At 37.5% G+C, this 15,865-nt stretch overlaps 1 long non-coding RNA gene across 1 annotated transcript; it reads right to left on the minus strand.

Annotated features, from left to right (window-relative positions):
* Positions 1 to 1,030: 1,030 nt before the first annotated feature.
* Positions 1,031 to 11,281, minus strand: LOC117076342. Its single transcript, XR_004434337.1, has 3 exons — positions 11,194 to 11,281; positions 4,486 to 4,490; positions 1,031 to 1,041 (listed from the first exon to the last, which is right to left on the minus strand). It is a non-coding gene; the product is annotated as an uncharacterized LOC117076342 (long non-coding RNA).
* Positions 11,282 to 15,865: the final 4,584 nt, after the last annotated feature.

Here is a 15,865-nt window from a genome sequence, read left to right on the forward strand (position 1 = left end):
GGTCCCTCTGACCTCTCACTCCTTTCTCCCCTGAAGTGGAACACAGAAACTAACATTCTCCTCACCCCTTCTTCCCTAAAGCAGACCATCAAATCTAGGAAGGTGACTCTGATCTTCTCTTTTCCCCTGAATACCCTCACGTACCAGGTATCCTGTTCTATCCCTAAAGGAAAGGAATGCCACACAGGGACCCCAGGAAGAAACTGAACATATAGGCCTTCCTAAGTACCCCCCTTTAGATCATACCTTTTTTTTTTCTCCAGTCATACTTCTGCACCACTGTCCATAACAATATACATATCATCCCATTCCTTTGGTTCTTCATTTCTGAGGGTACTCTTGCTACATAAAACATAATAAAATAAATTTATATGCTCTTCTGTTTTTAACCTGTCTTCTGTTATAGCAGTCTCAGCCATTACTCTCATATTGGGTGAGGAAAAGATACACTTTTTCTTCCCTACATATGCAATTGTATTTTCTGACCTGAATATAAAGGAAGAAATTAAGGCTGGAGGTGAAGATAGGAATAGACTCTGCTTATCCATAATAACTGAAATCTAAGGTAATGATGAAATAGTCCAAGCAGAGACTAAGGAGAGAGAAGAAAACGAGTAGGGAGCTGGGTCAGATCCAAAAGAAAATGCATGAGGGATGGAAGCAGAATAGAAGACCCCATATGATACTAAGAAATGGTCAGAGTGGAAGAAACAGTCAGGAGAATGTGGGCTCACAGGTGAAGGTAAGAGAGTGTTGAGAAGGAGAGGTGATCAGGAATGAGGGTACTGGGAGAGTTCAGCGAGGGTACAGGGAGAGTCCAGAGAAGTAATAAGGAACCCAGTGAGAACTGCTGCAGAGAAGTGCAGTGGGAAGCGCCCTGGGCTTCAGTGGAGTTGGGACAGTGTTAGCGTGAAGGGGCAGAGACGATGCTATCTGGAGGGGAATGTTGAAAAGCGTAACTGCAGGCCTGGACACAGTCAAGGGGAGAAGAACACGTGTTGACTGAGTTCGAGGAGATTCCTTTTAGAAGCACAGCTGGAGCTGAGCCTTGAGTGATGTTTAGGATTTCACTTAGCTGACGGGGAGGAGAGAGATTTTACACATGGGGAATGAGCCTGAACAAAAGACTGGACCTACATTTCCAGCACAGTAGGCACAAGTCACTTGTAACACGGGTTCTAGATGTATGCCTAATTCAAATGGAGATGCACCCTCAGTGCAAAATATACACCAAATGTCAAGGACTAACTATGAAAAAAGATTGTATAATATCTCATTTACAATTTTATGTGATTACATCTTAAAAGGTAATCTATTGGATACGCTGGGTTACATAAAACAGATCATTATAATTAATTTTATCATTTTCTTTTTTTACTTTTTACGTGAGAGTATTAGAAAATTTAAAATAACATTCACAGCTTGCCGCCTGTTTCTATCAGACAGTGCTGGCCAGAGATGGAATGAGATTGCGTGACACGAGGACCACCAGGGGAGAGTGTGTGCTCCGGCATAAAAGAAGATGAGTTTGGATCATTTTAGTGGAGTCTAAGTGGAGAGAATCTCCAAATGCAAGCAGAGATATGCCAGGAGAAGGCTGTTGGAATTTCTTAAGCAGGAGAAGGGCTCTAATCTATGGGAAATTCAGGCATAGGGGAGTCTGTGTTTTTAAATAATGAGAAAACTAATAGAAGGAAGGGTCCCATGAGCCTTCCTTCTATTCAGTTTCTTTGTCTTCCAGCACTTCAGTCAGCAGACAATCCAGAGCTTGATGTCAGAGGCTGGGGCTTGGAGGTGAACAGTGAACTCACTAGAAGAGAAAGGAGAGCTAAGTCTGTTGGTCAACTCCTGTGCACATAGCCTGGCAGGAGTTGCCTTATGTCACGGAGTGAGATGGTCAGGCACAAGGACTTGGGAGCCAAGCAGCCTGGGACGAAATTCCAGCTGCCCCTCTTACCTACTGTGTGACTTGAAGTAAGTCAGAGAGCCTCTCTTGGCTTGGTTTTCTCTTTTGTTTAAGGCCTTGAATACTGTACATAGGGCTGCAGTGAGTTCTAATGAGGTCATGTACGGGAAATACATAGCCGGGTATGTATGTACACAGGAGCACTGTGACTCTCAGTTAACATTCATTGTTATCATCGTTGTATTCATTTAATAGCTCTGTAAGGTGGGGAGGGGTGTTGAGAGACCCATTTTATAGGTGAGGGTGCTGGACAAGGGCTATTATGAGAGCATCTTGATTTCAGGCTCTCCTCAGTAGCACCATGGACAGATCACAGGTCACTATGAAGTTTAACCTGTGCTCACAACACATCTGGCCAGTTTGGGGATGATAGCGGGCTGGTCCATCCCTTCCAGGGTAGATAGCTCACGAGAAAGAATTGCACTTCCAAACCTTGCTTCTTAGAACGTCCCCTCCCCACCTCTCCACTCCTCTCCCTCTTCTGCTAGCTTTTGAATGTGTTTGCTCTTGCCTCTCTAGTTCTTTTAATTGTGATGTTAGAGTGTCAATTTTAGATCTTTCCTGCTTTCTCTTGTGGGCATTTAGTGCTATAAATTTCCCTCTGCACACTGCTTTAATGTCTCTCTGCTTTAAATGTGTCCCAGAGATTATGGTATGTTGTATCTTTGTTCTCATTGGTTTCAAAGAACATCTTTATTTCTGCCTTCATTTCGTTATGTACCCAGTAGTCATTCAGCAATAGATTGTTCATTTCCATGTAGTTGAGCAGTTTTGAGTGAGTTTCTTAATCCTGGGTTCTAATTTGATTGCACTGTGGTCTGAGAGACTGTTATAATTTCTGTTCCTTTATATTTGCTGAGGAGTGCTTTACTTCCAACTATGTGGTCAGTTTTGGAATAAGTGCAATGTGGTGCTGAAAAGAATATATATTCTGTTGAATTGGGGTGGTGAGTTCTGCAGATGTCTATTAGGTTCACTTGGTGCAGAGCTGAGTTCAAGTTCTGGATATCCTTATTAACTTTCTGTCTCTTTGATCTGTCTAATGTTGACAGTGGGGTGTTAAAGTCTACCATTATTATTGTGTGGGAGTCTAAATCTCTTTGTAGGTCTCTAAGAACTTGCTTTATGAATCTGTGTGCTCCTGTATTGGGTGCATATATATTTAGGATATTTAGCTCTTCTTGTTGAATTGATCCCTTTACCATTATGTAATGGCTTTGTCTCTTTTGATCTTTGTTGGTTTAAAATCTGTTTTATCAGAGACTAGGATTGCAACCCCTAATTTTTAATTTTTTTTTTTTTTTTTTGCTTTCCATTTACTTGGTAGATCTTCCTCCATCCCATTATTTTGAGCCTATGTGTGTCTCTGCACATGAGATGGGTCTCCTGAATACAGAACACTGATGGGTCTTGACTCTTTATCCAATTTGCCAGTCTGTGTCTTTTAATAGGAGCATTTAGCCCATTTACATTTAAGATTAATATTGTTATGTGTGAACTTGATCCTGTCATTATGATGTTAGCTGGTTATTTTGCTCGTTAGTTGATGCAGTTTCTTGCTAGCATCGATGGTCCTTTGCAGTGGCTGGTACCAGTTGTTCCTCTCCATGTTTAGTGCTTCCTTCAGGAGCTCTTGTAAGGCAGGCCTAGTGGTGACAAAATCTCTCAGCATTTGATTGTCTGTAAAGGATTTTACTTCTCCTTCACTTATGAAGCTTAGTTTGGCTAGATATGAAATTCTGGGTTGAAAGTCCTTTTCTTTAAGAACGTTGAATATTGAATCTTGGCCATTATTCTGAGTTGAGCTAATCTTTATAGTTAGGCAATGAGCCACCTCTGCTGGAGTTACAGTGGGTTCCTGCATTTTGGCAAAATTTACTTAAATCGATAACTAATACCAGCTTACAAACTTTCCTCCACAGTCTGCATTGCTCTCTAAATGGCAAAGCTGTTTAACTTATGCTAGAGAAATTTTGATTTGGTATATTAATGTTGATCTGTTTCATTGATTATTCAGCCTCCTTTCTCTAGAGTCACTTTTCTTTCTGGAGCTTTGTAATATTACCTATCATCGTACACACTTTGTGAATAAGCAGTGTTCTCCTGAGCCATTATTAGAAACAATAGTATGAAATGAGTAAAGAATTCCAAAATTATACTAAAAAGCCAGAGCAACTGGTAGTCCAGAACCATGTGTATTTACATGGAAAGTAAATCACAGAGCAGTATGTGAGTATGGGGAGATGAATGTTCTTGTTTAAATCAGGTGTTACTGAATTGCTAACACTTCTGTGTTACTAACTTGCTAACACTTCTGTGATCACGTGGTTCCACAAATGGATTTCTTCCAGCACCACCTTACATTGAGGCTTCCACACCACATTTTTCTCTTAGTCTCTGGCTGGTTTTAACTCTTCTCTAAACCTATTAGTTAAGCCTTTAGAACTTTCTTTTGATATGCTTCCCTTTTCCCTACCCTCCCATTTTGAATCCTGAATAAGAAGAAAACAAATAAACACAACAACTACAAAATAGCTCTGTAGATATGTGACTGGTCCCTGATCAGCTCACATTCAATAGTATACCTGAACTCTATCCAGTAATTATTCTCAAAGACTCCTAAGCCTTGGTGAGCCATCCTTAAAACTCCACATGATTTGTCCTTATTAACGAAATTTTAAAATTCTTCCTTTCTGTTTATTTACCTGGCAATGTTTCTGAAAATTCAGAGCCCTGGCTGTTCATTATTTTTAGTGTTGAAATCAGATGCTCACTAAACTCCCTCTCAGTTTCTGTAACTTAAAAGTGTATAGGAAAAAAAAGTGTTCATCTAATAAGATTCTTTGGGAGGCTGAGGCAGGTGGATCACCTGAGGTCAGGAGTTCGAGACCAGCCTGGCCAACATGGTGAAACTCTGTCTCTACTAAAAATACAAAAAATCAGCCAGGCGTGGTGGTGGGTGCCTGTAATCCCAGCTACTCGGGAGGCTGAGGCAGTAGAATTGCTTGAACCCAGGAGGCGAATGTTGCAGTGAGCCAAGATTGTACCATTGTACTCCAGCCTGGGCAATAAGAGTGAAACTCAGTATCATCAAAAAAAAAAAAAAAAAAGATATTTGAAATTAGATGGAAAAAAAATCTTCCAAATCCTGCCAACCTTAACAAAGTTACATTAGTTTGTATACATCTTGAGATATTTCTTTCTTTCTTTCCTTCTTTCTTTCTTTCATTTCTTTTTTCTTTTTGAGACAGAGTCTTGCTCTGTCACCCAGGCTGGAATGCAGTGCTGCAATCTCAGTTCACTGCAACCTCCACTTCCCGGGTTCAAGGGATTCTCCTACTTCAGCCTCTCAAGTAACTGGATTACAGGTGTGCACCACCACACCTGGATAATTTTGTATTTTTTAGTAGAGACGGGGTTTCACCATATTGATCAGGCTGGTCTCGAACTCCTGACCTCAGGTGATCCACCCATCTTGGCCTCCCAAACAGCTGGGATTACAGGCTTGAGCTACCACGCCTGGCTGATATTTTTCATATGTAGATTTTTTATAACTATAATCAGAGTGTACAAATAATTTAATATGTCTCTTTTTATTTAATACTATATGAACACTTCTCATGTTGTTTCAAAGTTTGCAAAATATAATGTGTAATGCCAATGTACTATTTCATTAAGTGAGTTAACTGTAATTTACATAACCACACCTATATTTCAGTTATTTGGGTGACTCCTAACTTGCATTTGCTACTATAATAACTTGGTGCATGTATATTTTTTCTACATTAGATGATTTGAGTAAGATACATTCTTAGAAATAACTTTTTTTTGCTGGGTACAGTGGCTCTTGCCTATAATCCCAGCACTTTGGGAGCCCTAGGCAAAAGGATAGCTTGAGATCAGCAGTTCAAGACCAGCCTGGGCAACACAGCAAAACATTTCCCCCCCAGCCGACTTCTACAAAAAATTTTAAAATTATCCAGGCTTGGGGGTGGGTGCCTGTAGTCCTAATTAATTGGGAGGCTGAGGCAGGAGGATCACTTGAGCCCAGGAGTTCAAGGTTGCAGTGAGATGTGATCATGCCACTGCACTCCAGCCTGGGCAACAAGGGACACCTTGTCTGTAAAACAATGAAAACTAAAAATAATAATATTGGGGGACAATAAGAGAGGCTTATTTTGGTAGCTTTTGATAGATCTTACAAAACTTTTCTGAAATGATTGTACCATAAGCCATGAGTAACTAATACGAGTTTATCACCCCTGTCATTTATAAATTTACAACTGAAAAAATATGAAATGCCATTTTTAGACCTTAGACAACAACAGGTGGCATAAGTCTATGATTCCTAATAGAAGGGGGCAATTGAGGTGAGCCTCAACCTTACTTTTGGATATACTTTCTGGATGGTAGTGAATAGGAAACAAAGCTTGAACAGAGCATAGTGATTTCACTGAACTGAGAAGAAAGATATTGGAATTTGGAATACTGAAGCAGCTAGAATTTGCAGAGGAGGGTAAAAGAGAGAAGAGAGCTGTGGGAAGACTGAACTCTAGAAATCTGTACAGGAATATTCCTGAAGCTTTGGTTAAATACTAAGTATTCATATACAGAGCAAGAAACTACTAGTTCTAGCAAGTAACAATCTACCTTTTGAGATAGAACCACTAAAGAGAGAATATTTACTTGGAAGCTGTGAAATAAACATTTGCTAGATTTTGCACCAGCAGGGAGACATTCAAGACCTCCAGCCAGAGTGTAGATACCTCCTTGAATGCCCTGAGCATTCAATAGAGACTCCGGCAAGATCACGTCATAGGAGTAAATTAATCTAGCTCTAGGGAAAAAGCTGTTTTAGACCCACCCTAACAAAGTTTTAAAAGCACTCCTTAATAGGATAAAATTTATCTCCAAGAGTGAATTAACAGTCTGCCAGAACGAAAGTTGACACTTACTAAGGATGACAAAAAAAAAAAAATCTAGACTGCAAACAACAGAGCATTTGTAATGCCCAGCATATTACAAAAACACTGCCAGGTATGTACAGAAACAGTTAAAGGTGGAAAAATAACAAAAAGAAAAAAATGTATTAATAAAAAATTCTCCTGAAATGACAAGGTGTTTGAATTAATAGACAATATTATAATTACGATAAAGGATTATTACATATACAATAAAGGATTTAAATGAAAATGTAAAAATAATGAGAGAATAAATAAGACTCAGGAGAGAAATGGGACCCATAAAAATAGAAATTTTAGAACTGAATAATACAACATTTAAAATAAAAATGTATTTCATGGGCTTAATGGCAGATCAAGCACAGCAGAAGGAAGGAACTGTGAATTCGAACTCAGGGTTAGGAAAACTATCCAAACTAAAGCAAAATTAAAGCACTGACTTTTTTGTTTGTTTGTTTGTTTTTTGAGATGGAGTCTAGCTCTGTCGCCCGGGCTGGAGTGCAGTGGCCGGATCTCAGCTCACTGCAAGCTCTGCCCCCCGGGTTTACGCCATTCTCCAGCCTCAGCCTCCTGAGTAGCTGGGACTACAGGCGCCCACCACCTCGCCTGGCTCATTTTTTGTATTTTTTAGTAGAGACGGGGTTTCACTGTGTTAGCCAGGATGGTCTCGATCTCCTGACCTCATGATCCACCCGTCTCGGCCTCCCAAAGTGCTGGGATTACAGGTTTGAGCCACCGTGCCCAGCCAGCACTGACTTTTTTTTAATGCTGGTTAAACAATGAAGAGGGACTAATTAAACTGTAAGAAAATAGAAATAAGATTAAAATATGTAATTGGAGTACTAAAAGAAGAAATAGACATGGGAGAGAAAAATATTTGAAGACATAATGATCAAATATTTCCTAATTTAGATGAAAGATTCAAGAATATCAACAAAATGCAAGCAAGATAAACATTGAAAACCACACCTAAGCACATCATACTCAAACTGCTAAAAACCAATTATGAAAATTAAATATTAAAAGCAACTAGAAGAAAAAGGATGCATTAAACATACTTGAGACACAATAAGAATGGTTGCTAACTTACCAGAAATAAGGCAAGTCTAAAGATGATGCAATGAGATTTAAATTGCTGTAAGGAAAAAAACTTTCAATCTAGAAATCCAGCGAAAACATCCTTCAAAAATGAAGATCACCAAACCAAGATGCAGTAAATGTACTTCTTCATACTCTTCCCACCAAGTTCTGGTAAAACCCAAACCAAGCGAAAAACTCACCCCCACTAATAACAAAAACTGAATATCACATATAAAACAAATATGAGAAGACTTTGAAAGGTGGAGAGAAGAAAACAGATCAGCATGAGATCTCAGACCCTACATAATGACATGGTAGTGAGTCCTTGGTTTCTTTCCCCACTTGTATATCCTACATCAGGTGCTGGAGAAGTAGATAATGTGAAAACATAAAGCTAGAAAAGACAAAAGGAGCCTCAAGAAAAAACCTACTGTTTCTAGCCAAAGGACAAGGAAAGGGGGAATATAGGAAAACAGAAAACCCTTAGACAAAAATTGCCCTACTGCAGCTTCCTACCCCTGCCGGAGTGCTCTCAGAATGGACTGGGTGAGGAGCCAGTAATTTCATTTCTACCAGCAGTAATCAGACACCTCCATACCTGATATCACTGGGGAACATTATGGGGATTCTGGACCCTCTGTCTGCAGTAATGAAGTGCCCCCTCACCATCCTTGCCTGGAGTAATGTCAGAGGAGGCCACGTGGGAAGCCAGAACATTCACCGCCAATCCAGATTGTTCTTGAACAACCAACCTTACGTAACTGACATTAAGAAACACTGCATCCAGCAACTGTAGAAAACAGTCTTTCCAAGCATATGTGAAACATACACAAAGATTGACCACGTGCTGAGCCATAAAATAAGTCGACCACACCCAAAAAGATTGAAATTAATATTACTCAATCAAAAAAATTGAGTAAGAAATCAGTAACAAAAAGAACCCCAGAAAAACCCCCAAGTATTTGGAAATTAAGCAACACACTTCTAAACAACCAACAAATCAAAGAAAAAATTAAAAGGTAATTAGAGAATATTTTGAACTTAATAATAATAGCACATATCAAAATTTATAGATTGCAGCTGGAGGGAAATTTATAGCTCTAAATGCTTATATTAGAAAAGAAGAAGGAATTTAAACCATGGGTTTAAAATCCATCTTTAGGGGCAAAAAGAAGAGCAAATTAAATCAATGTAAGCAGAAAAAATGGAAATTAAAAAGAAAAGAAATCAGTGAAATAGAAAACACAAGACCAGTAGAGAAAAGTAACAAAACCTAAGTTATTTCTATGAAATTGTTAATGAAAACCTAACACTGGAGGTCCCAGATTTAGAAAACAACTACTATTAGACCTAAGAAATGAGATAGACAGCAACACAATAATAGTGGGGGACTTAAATACTCCACTGAAAGCACTAGACAGGTCATCAAGACAGAAAGTCAACAAAGAAACAATAGATAGAAACTATACCCTAGAACAAACAGACATATATATTTACAGAACATTCATCCCAACAACTGCAGAATATACATTCTTCTCATCAGCACATGGAACATTCTCCAAGACAGACTATATGATAGGCCTCAAAGCAAATCTCCATAAATTTAAGAAAATCAAAATAATATCAGTATCTTCTCAGACCACAGTGAAATAAAACTGGAAATAAATTCAAAAAATCCTCAAAACTATACAAACACATGGAAATTAAATAATCTGCTCTTGAATGATCTTTGGGTCAACAATGAAATCACAATGGGAATTTAAAAATTCTTTGACCTGAACAATAATAGTGACACAACCTATAAACCTCTGGGATACAGCAAAAGCAATACTAAGAGGAAAGTTCATAGCATTAAATGCCTACATCAAAAGGTCTGAAATAGCACAAATAAACACCCCAATGTCACACCTCAAGGAACTAGAGAAACAAGAACTAAACCCAAACCCAGCAGAAGAAAAGAAATAACAAAGATCAGAGCAGAACTAAATGAAATTGAAACCAAAAAAAAATAAAAATACAAAGAAAAAATGAAACAAAAAGCTGGTTCTTTGAAAAGATAAACAAAATTGATAGACCATTAGTGAGATTAGCCAACAAGAGAGAAGATCTGAACAAATTCGATTAGAAATGAAACTGGAGATACTACAACCAATGCATAGAAATACAAAAGAGCGGCTGGACGTGGTGGCTCACACCTGCAATCCCAGCAGTTAGGGAGGCCGAGGTGGGTGGATCACCTGAGGTTGGGAGTTTGAGACCAGCCTGACCAACATGGAGAAACCCCGTCTCTACTAAAAATACAAAAAATTAGCAGGGTGTGGTGGTGCATGCCTGTAATCCCAGCTACTCGGGAGGTTGAGGTAAGAGAATGGCTTGAATGAGGCAGAGGTTGCAGTGAGCCGAGATGGAGCCACTACACTCCAGCCTGGGCAACAAGAGCGAAAGTCCACCTCAAAACAAAAAAAAAAAAGAAGAAGAAAAAGAAATACGAAAGAGCATTTAAGGCTACTATGAACACCTTTACATGCACAAACTAAAAAATCTAGAGGAGATGGATAAATTCCTGGAAATATAACAACCCTCCCAGATTAAACTGGGAAGAAATAGAAACCCTGAACACATCGATAACCATCAGTGAGACTGAATCAGTAATAAAAAAAAATTCCCAACAAAAGAAGTCCAGGACCAGGTGGATTCACAGCTGAATTCTATCAGACATTCAAAGGAGAATTGGTACGAATCCTACTGAAACTATTTCAAAAGATAAAGAGAGAATCCTCCCTAAATCATTCTATGAAGCTAGTATCACCCTAATACCAAATCTAGGAAATAACATAACAAAAAAAGAAAACTACAGACCAATATTCCTGATGAACATTAATGAAAAAAATCCTCAGCAAAATACTAGTTAACTGAATCCAATATTATATAAAAAAGATAATACATCATGATCAAGTGGGTTTCATACCAGAGATGCAGGGATGGTTTAACATAGGCAAGTCAGCAAATGTGATATATCACACAAACAGAATTAATAATGAAAACCATAGGATCATCTCAATAGACACAGAAAAAGCATTTTATAAAATCCAGCATTACTTTATGATAAAAACCCTCAATGAAATAAGCGTATAAGGGACTTACCTCAAAGTAATAAAAGCCATATATGACAAACCCACACCCAACATAGGGAAAAGTTGAATGCATTCCCCTGAGAACTGGAACGAGACAAGGATGCCCACTTTCACCACTTCTATTCAACACAGTACTGGAAGTCCTAGCCAGAGCAATGAGACAAGAGAAAGAAATAAAGGGCATCCAAATTAGAAAAGAGGAAGTCAAGCTCTCGCTTTTTTGTTGATTACATGAATATATACCCAGAAAACCCTAAAGATTTATCCAAAAAGCTCCTAGATCTGATAAACTAATTCAGTAAAGTCTCAGGATACAAAATCAAGGTACACAAGTCAGTAGCACTGCTATACACCAACAATGACCAAGTTGAAAATCAAATGAGGCACTCAATCCCTTTTACAACAGCTGCAAAAACAAAACAAAACAAAACAAAAAACACTTAGGAATATAACTTAACAAAAGAGGTGAAAGATCTCTACAAGAAAAACTACAAAACACTGCTGAAAGAAATCGTAGAGGACACAAACAAATGGAAACACATTCCATGCTCATGGGTAGAATCAATATTGTGAAAATGACCATACTGCCCAATGCAATCTACAGATTCAATGCAATTCCCATCAAAAAGCATCATTCTTCACAGAACTAGAAAAAACAATCCTAGAATTCGTCTAGAACCAAAAAAAATCCTGCATAGCCAAAGCAATACTAAGCAAAATGAACAGATCTGGAGTCATCATATGGCTAGACTTCAAAATATAGTATAAGGTTATAGTGACCAAAACAGCATGGTACTAGCATAAAAATAGGCAAGTAGACCAAAGGAACAGAATAGAGAAACCAAGAATAAAGCCAAATACTTACAACAAACTGATCTTTGACAATGCATACAAAAACATAAATTGGGGAAAGGGCACCCTACTCAATAAACAGTGCTGAGAAAACTAGCAAGCCACATGTAGAAGAATGAAACTGGATTCTCATCTCTCACCTTATACAAAAATCAACTCAAGATGGATCAGATACTTGAATCTAAGACCTGAAACCATAAAAATTCTAAAAAATAACATCAGAAAAACTCTTCTAGACATTGGCTTAGACTAACAGTTCATGACCAAGAACCCAAAAGCAAATGCAACCAAAACAAAAATAAATACATGAATGAGACTTAATTAAACTAAAAACGTTCTGCCTAGGAAACAAAATAATCAGCAGAGTAAACAGACAACCCACAGAGTGGGAGAAAATATTTGCAAACTATGCATCTGACAAGGGACTAATATCCAGAATCTACAAAGAACTCAAACAAATCAGCAAGAAAAAAACAAACAATTCCGGCCGGGTGCGGTTGGTGGCTCATGCCTGTTAACCCCAGCACTTTGGGAGATCACTTGAAGTCAGGGGTTTGAGACCAGCCTGGCCAACCTAGTGAAACCCCGTCTCTACTAAAAATACAAAAATTATCTGGGTGTAGTAAAAATACAAAAATTATCTGGGTTCATGCCTGTAGTCCTAGCTACTCAGGAGGGCGAGATGGGAGAATCGCTTGAACGTGGGAGGCAGATGTGGCAGTGAGCCGAGATCATGCCACTACACTCCAACCTGGGTGATAGAGACCCAGTCTCAAAAAAAAAAAAAATATGTATATATATATATATAAAATATAATAAAAAGAATACCATCAAAAAGTGGGCAAAGGACATGAATAGGCAATTCTATTTTTCTATGAAAAAATGCTCAATATCACTAATTATCAGGGAAATGCAAATTAAAACCACAATGCAATACCACCTTACTCCTGCAAGAATGGCCATAATTTAAAAATAACAATAGATGTTGGTGTGGGTGTGGTGAAAAGGGAACACTTTTATACTTTCGGTGGGAATGTAAACTAGTACAACCACTATAGAAAGCAGTATGGAGATTTCTTAAACAACTAAAAGTAGAACTACCATTCGATCCAGCAATCCCATTACTGGGTGTCTACCCAAAGGAAAAGAAGTCATTATATGAAAAAGACACATGTGCTCAGTTCCCAGTTGCAAAGACATGGAATCAACTTAAGTGCTCATCAACCAACGAGTGGATAAAGAAGATATAATATATATATATGTTTTATATATATATATATATAATGGAATGCTACTCAGCCATAAAAAGAAATGAAATAATGTCTTTTGCAGCAACTTGGATACAGTTGGAGGCGATTATTCTAAGTAAAGTAACTCAGGGATGGAAAATTAAATATTGTATGTTCTCATACATACAATGTGTATGATATGTTCTCTCTTAAAAGTGGGAGTTAAGATATGAGGTTGCAAAGACATAAGAATAGTATAATGGACTATGGGGACTCAAGGGGGAAGCCTGCGATGGGGCTAAGGGATAAAAGATTACATATCGGGCAGAGTGTACAGTGCTTGGGTGACAAATACACTAAAATCTCAGAAATCACCACTAAAAAACTTATCCATGTAACCGAAAGCCACCTGTACTCCAAAAACTGTTGAAATAAAAATGAACATTTAAAAAAAGAAATGTTCTGTATCTTGATCGGGGGGTGGATACAGGGGAGTATGTGGTTTGTAAGAAATCACTGAGACTTGTATATGTCACTATATGTAAATTAAACCCCAATAAAATAATCAAGCTACAAAAAAGGACATTCAAACTCCCCCTCCACAAAAAACAAACATCAAAATAATGATTTATCACATTAGAAGGCATTTTACAAATTAAGAAAATTTAAAAGCATTTAATGATGTAATACTCTTAGTTTATAAACAAATATTATAAATCAATAAAAGCAAATTATCTCCAAGAAAAACATAAGTAGAAACTACAAAAATCAATTTACAAAAAATACGATATACTTTTGGTAACTGTCTCAAAGTCACACAATTACTTTGTTGAAGAACAAGAACTCAAATTTAGATTTCCTGATTCCTTTTCTGTTACACCAAGAGAACGGAGATTGTATCAACAAACGCTGAAAACATTTAAGGGCATGATATTCTCAGAATTGTAATAATAATAATTCTCTCCAAAAGGATGACATGGTTATCAATAGAATGTTCTTCTCTTTTTAAGTTAATAAAATTCAAGTAATTCTAAAATAAGACAATTCTGAGAGAAAATTTTAAAAATTGACAGAAAACAGTAAGTTACAAATACATTACAATGCAGTTATAATTAAAGTGTACTGGTGCAAGAACAGACAACTTACTAGGGCAGAATACATACTTTCTTTGTATAGAACTTTTAAAGGGAAAGAGAATATTAGTTAATAAATTACATTGAGATAAGCAAGTAATTTGGGAAAAAAACAATTTAACATCTCACTACACCATGCACTAAAAATACAAAAAACTAGCCGGGCGAGGTGGCGGGCGCCTGTAGTCCCAGCTACTCGGGAGGCTGAGGCAGGAGAATGGCGTAAACCCGGGAGGCGGAGCTTGCAGTGAGCTGAGATCCGGCCACTGCACTCCAGCCGGGCGACAGAGCGAGACTCCATCTCAAAAAAAAAAAAAAAAAAAAAAAAAAAAAATTTAACAGTGAAGAAAATAGTATCAAATATAAATGAAATATTTGAGATTAAGATTCTGGACAGAGAAGCAATTGAAAATAATCTTTAAGGAAATGAGACAGATGGAGAAATTTTGATTTGTTAGGTTATGATGAACTTCAACTGACTGCTAATAAATTCAAAGGTGAAAACAAGAGGCACATTTTGCCATGCAAAAGTTTATTTTTAAGTAAGATTCTAATTTTAATTGAAGCATAATATTTATACAGAAAGACGCACAAATCTTAGGTGTGCAGTCATTAATCCCTACTCAAAAGTAACCTATATTCTAACTTCTAATACCACATATTAGGTTTGACTATTTTCAAGCTCTATATACAGGCAATCATATGGTATATAATATTTTGTGCATTACTTAGTTCCGTCAACGCTATGTAAAATTCTTTCATGTTATTATATGTAGCATTCATTTTCACGGCTGTATAGCTTTCATTCTGCTGTTTGCCATTTTGATCTATTAAAGTAATGCTTACAAAAACATTGTTGTACATGTCGTTTGGCACACATATGCACACATTTCTATTGGTATACACTTATGATAGAATTGTTGGTTTATAAGGAACATCTATTGTGATGTGTTTAGGTAGATACACCAAACAGCATATGACAGTTCCCACTGTTCTGTATTCTATACTTGGTACTCCCTCCCCCTCTTTTAGCCATTCAGAAATGGAGGAATGGGAGGTATTATATTATCTTATTGTGATTTTATTTTCCATTTCTTCAATTAATTATGATGTTGAGCTATTTGGTACCATATTTTGTGAAGTATCCATTAAAGTTTTTGGCCCATTTTTAAATTGAGTTGCCTTTTTCTTAACAATTTGAGAAGTTTTAAAAAATATTTTGAATGTAAGTCCTTTGTCATTTATATATAATATAGACATATTTTGTTCAGTGGATTCTCATTTCACTTTCTTTTTTTTTTTTTTTTCTTTTTTTCTTTTTAGACAGTCTCGCTCTATCGCCCAGGCTGGAGTGCAGTGGCATCATCTCAGCTCACTGCAACTTCCATCTCTTGGGTTCAAGTGATTGTCATGACTCAGCCTCCTGAGTAGCTGGGATTACAGGCCCACACCACCATGTCTGTCTAATTTTTGTATTTTTAGTAGAGATGGGGTTTCACCATGTTGGTCA

This window comes from Trachypithecus francoisi, unplaced genomic scaffold, assembly GCF_009764315.1.
Source record: "Trachypithecus francoisi isolate TF-2019V2 unplaced genomic scaffold, Tfra_2.0 Lachesis_group5, whole genome shotgun sequence".
Taxonomy (NCBI): domain Eukaryota; kingdom Metazoa; phylum Chordata; class Mammalia; order Primates; family Cercopithecidae; genus Trachypithecus; species Trachypithecus francoisi.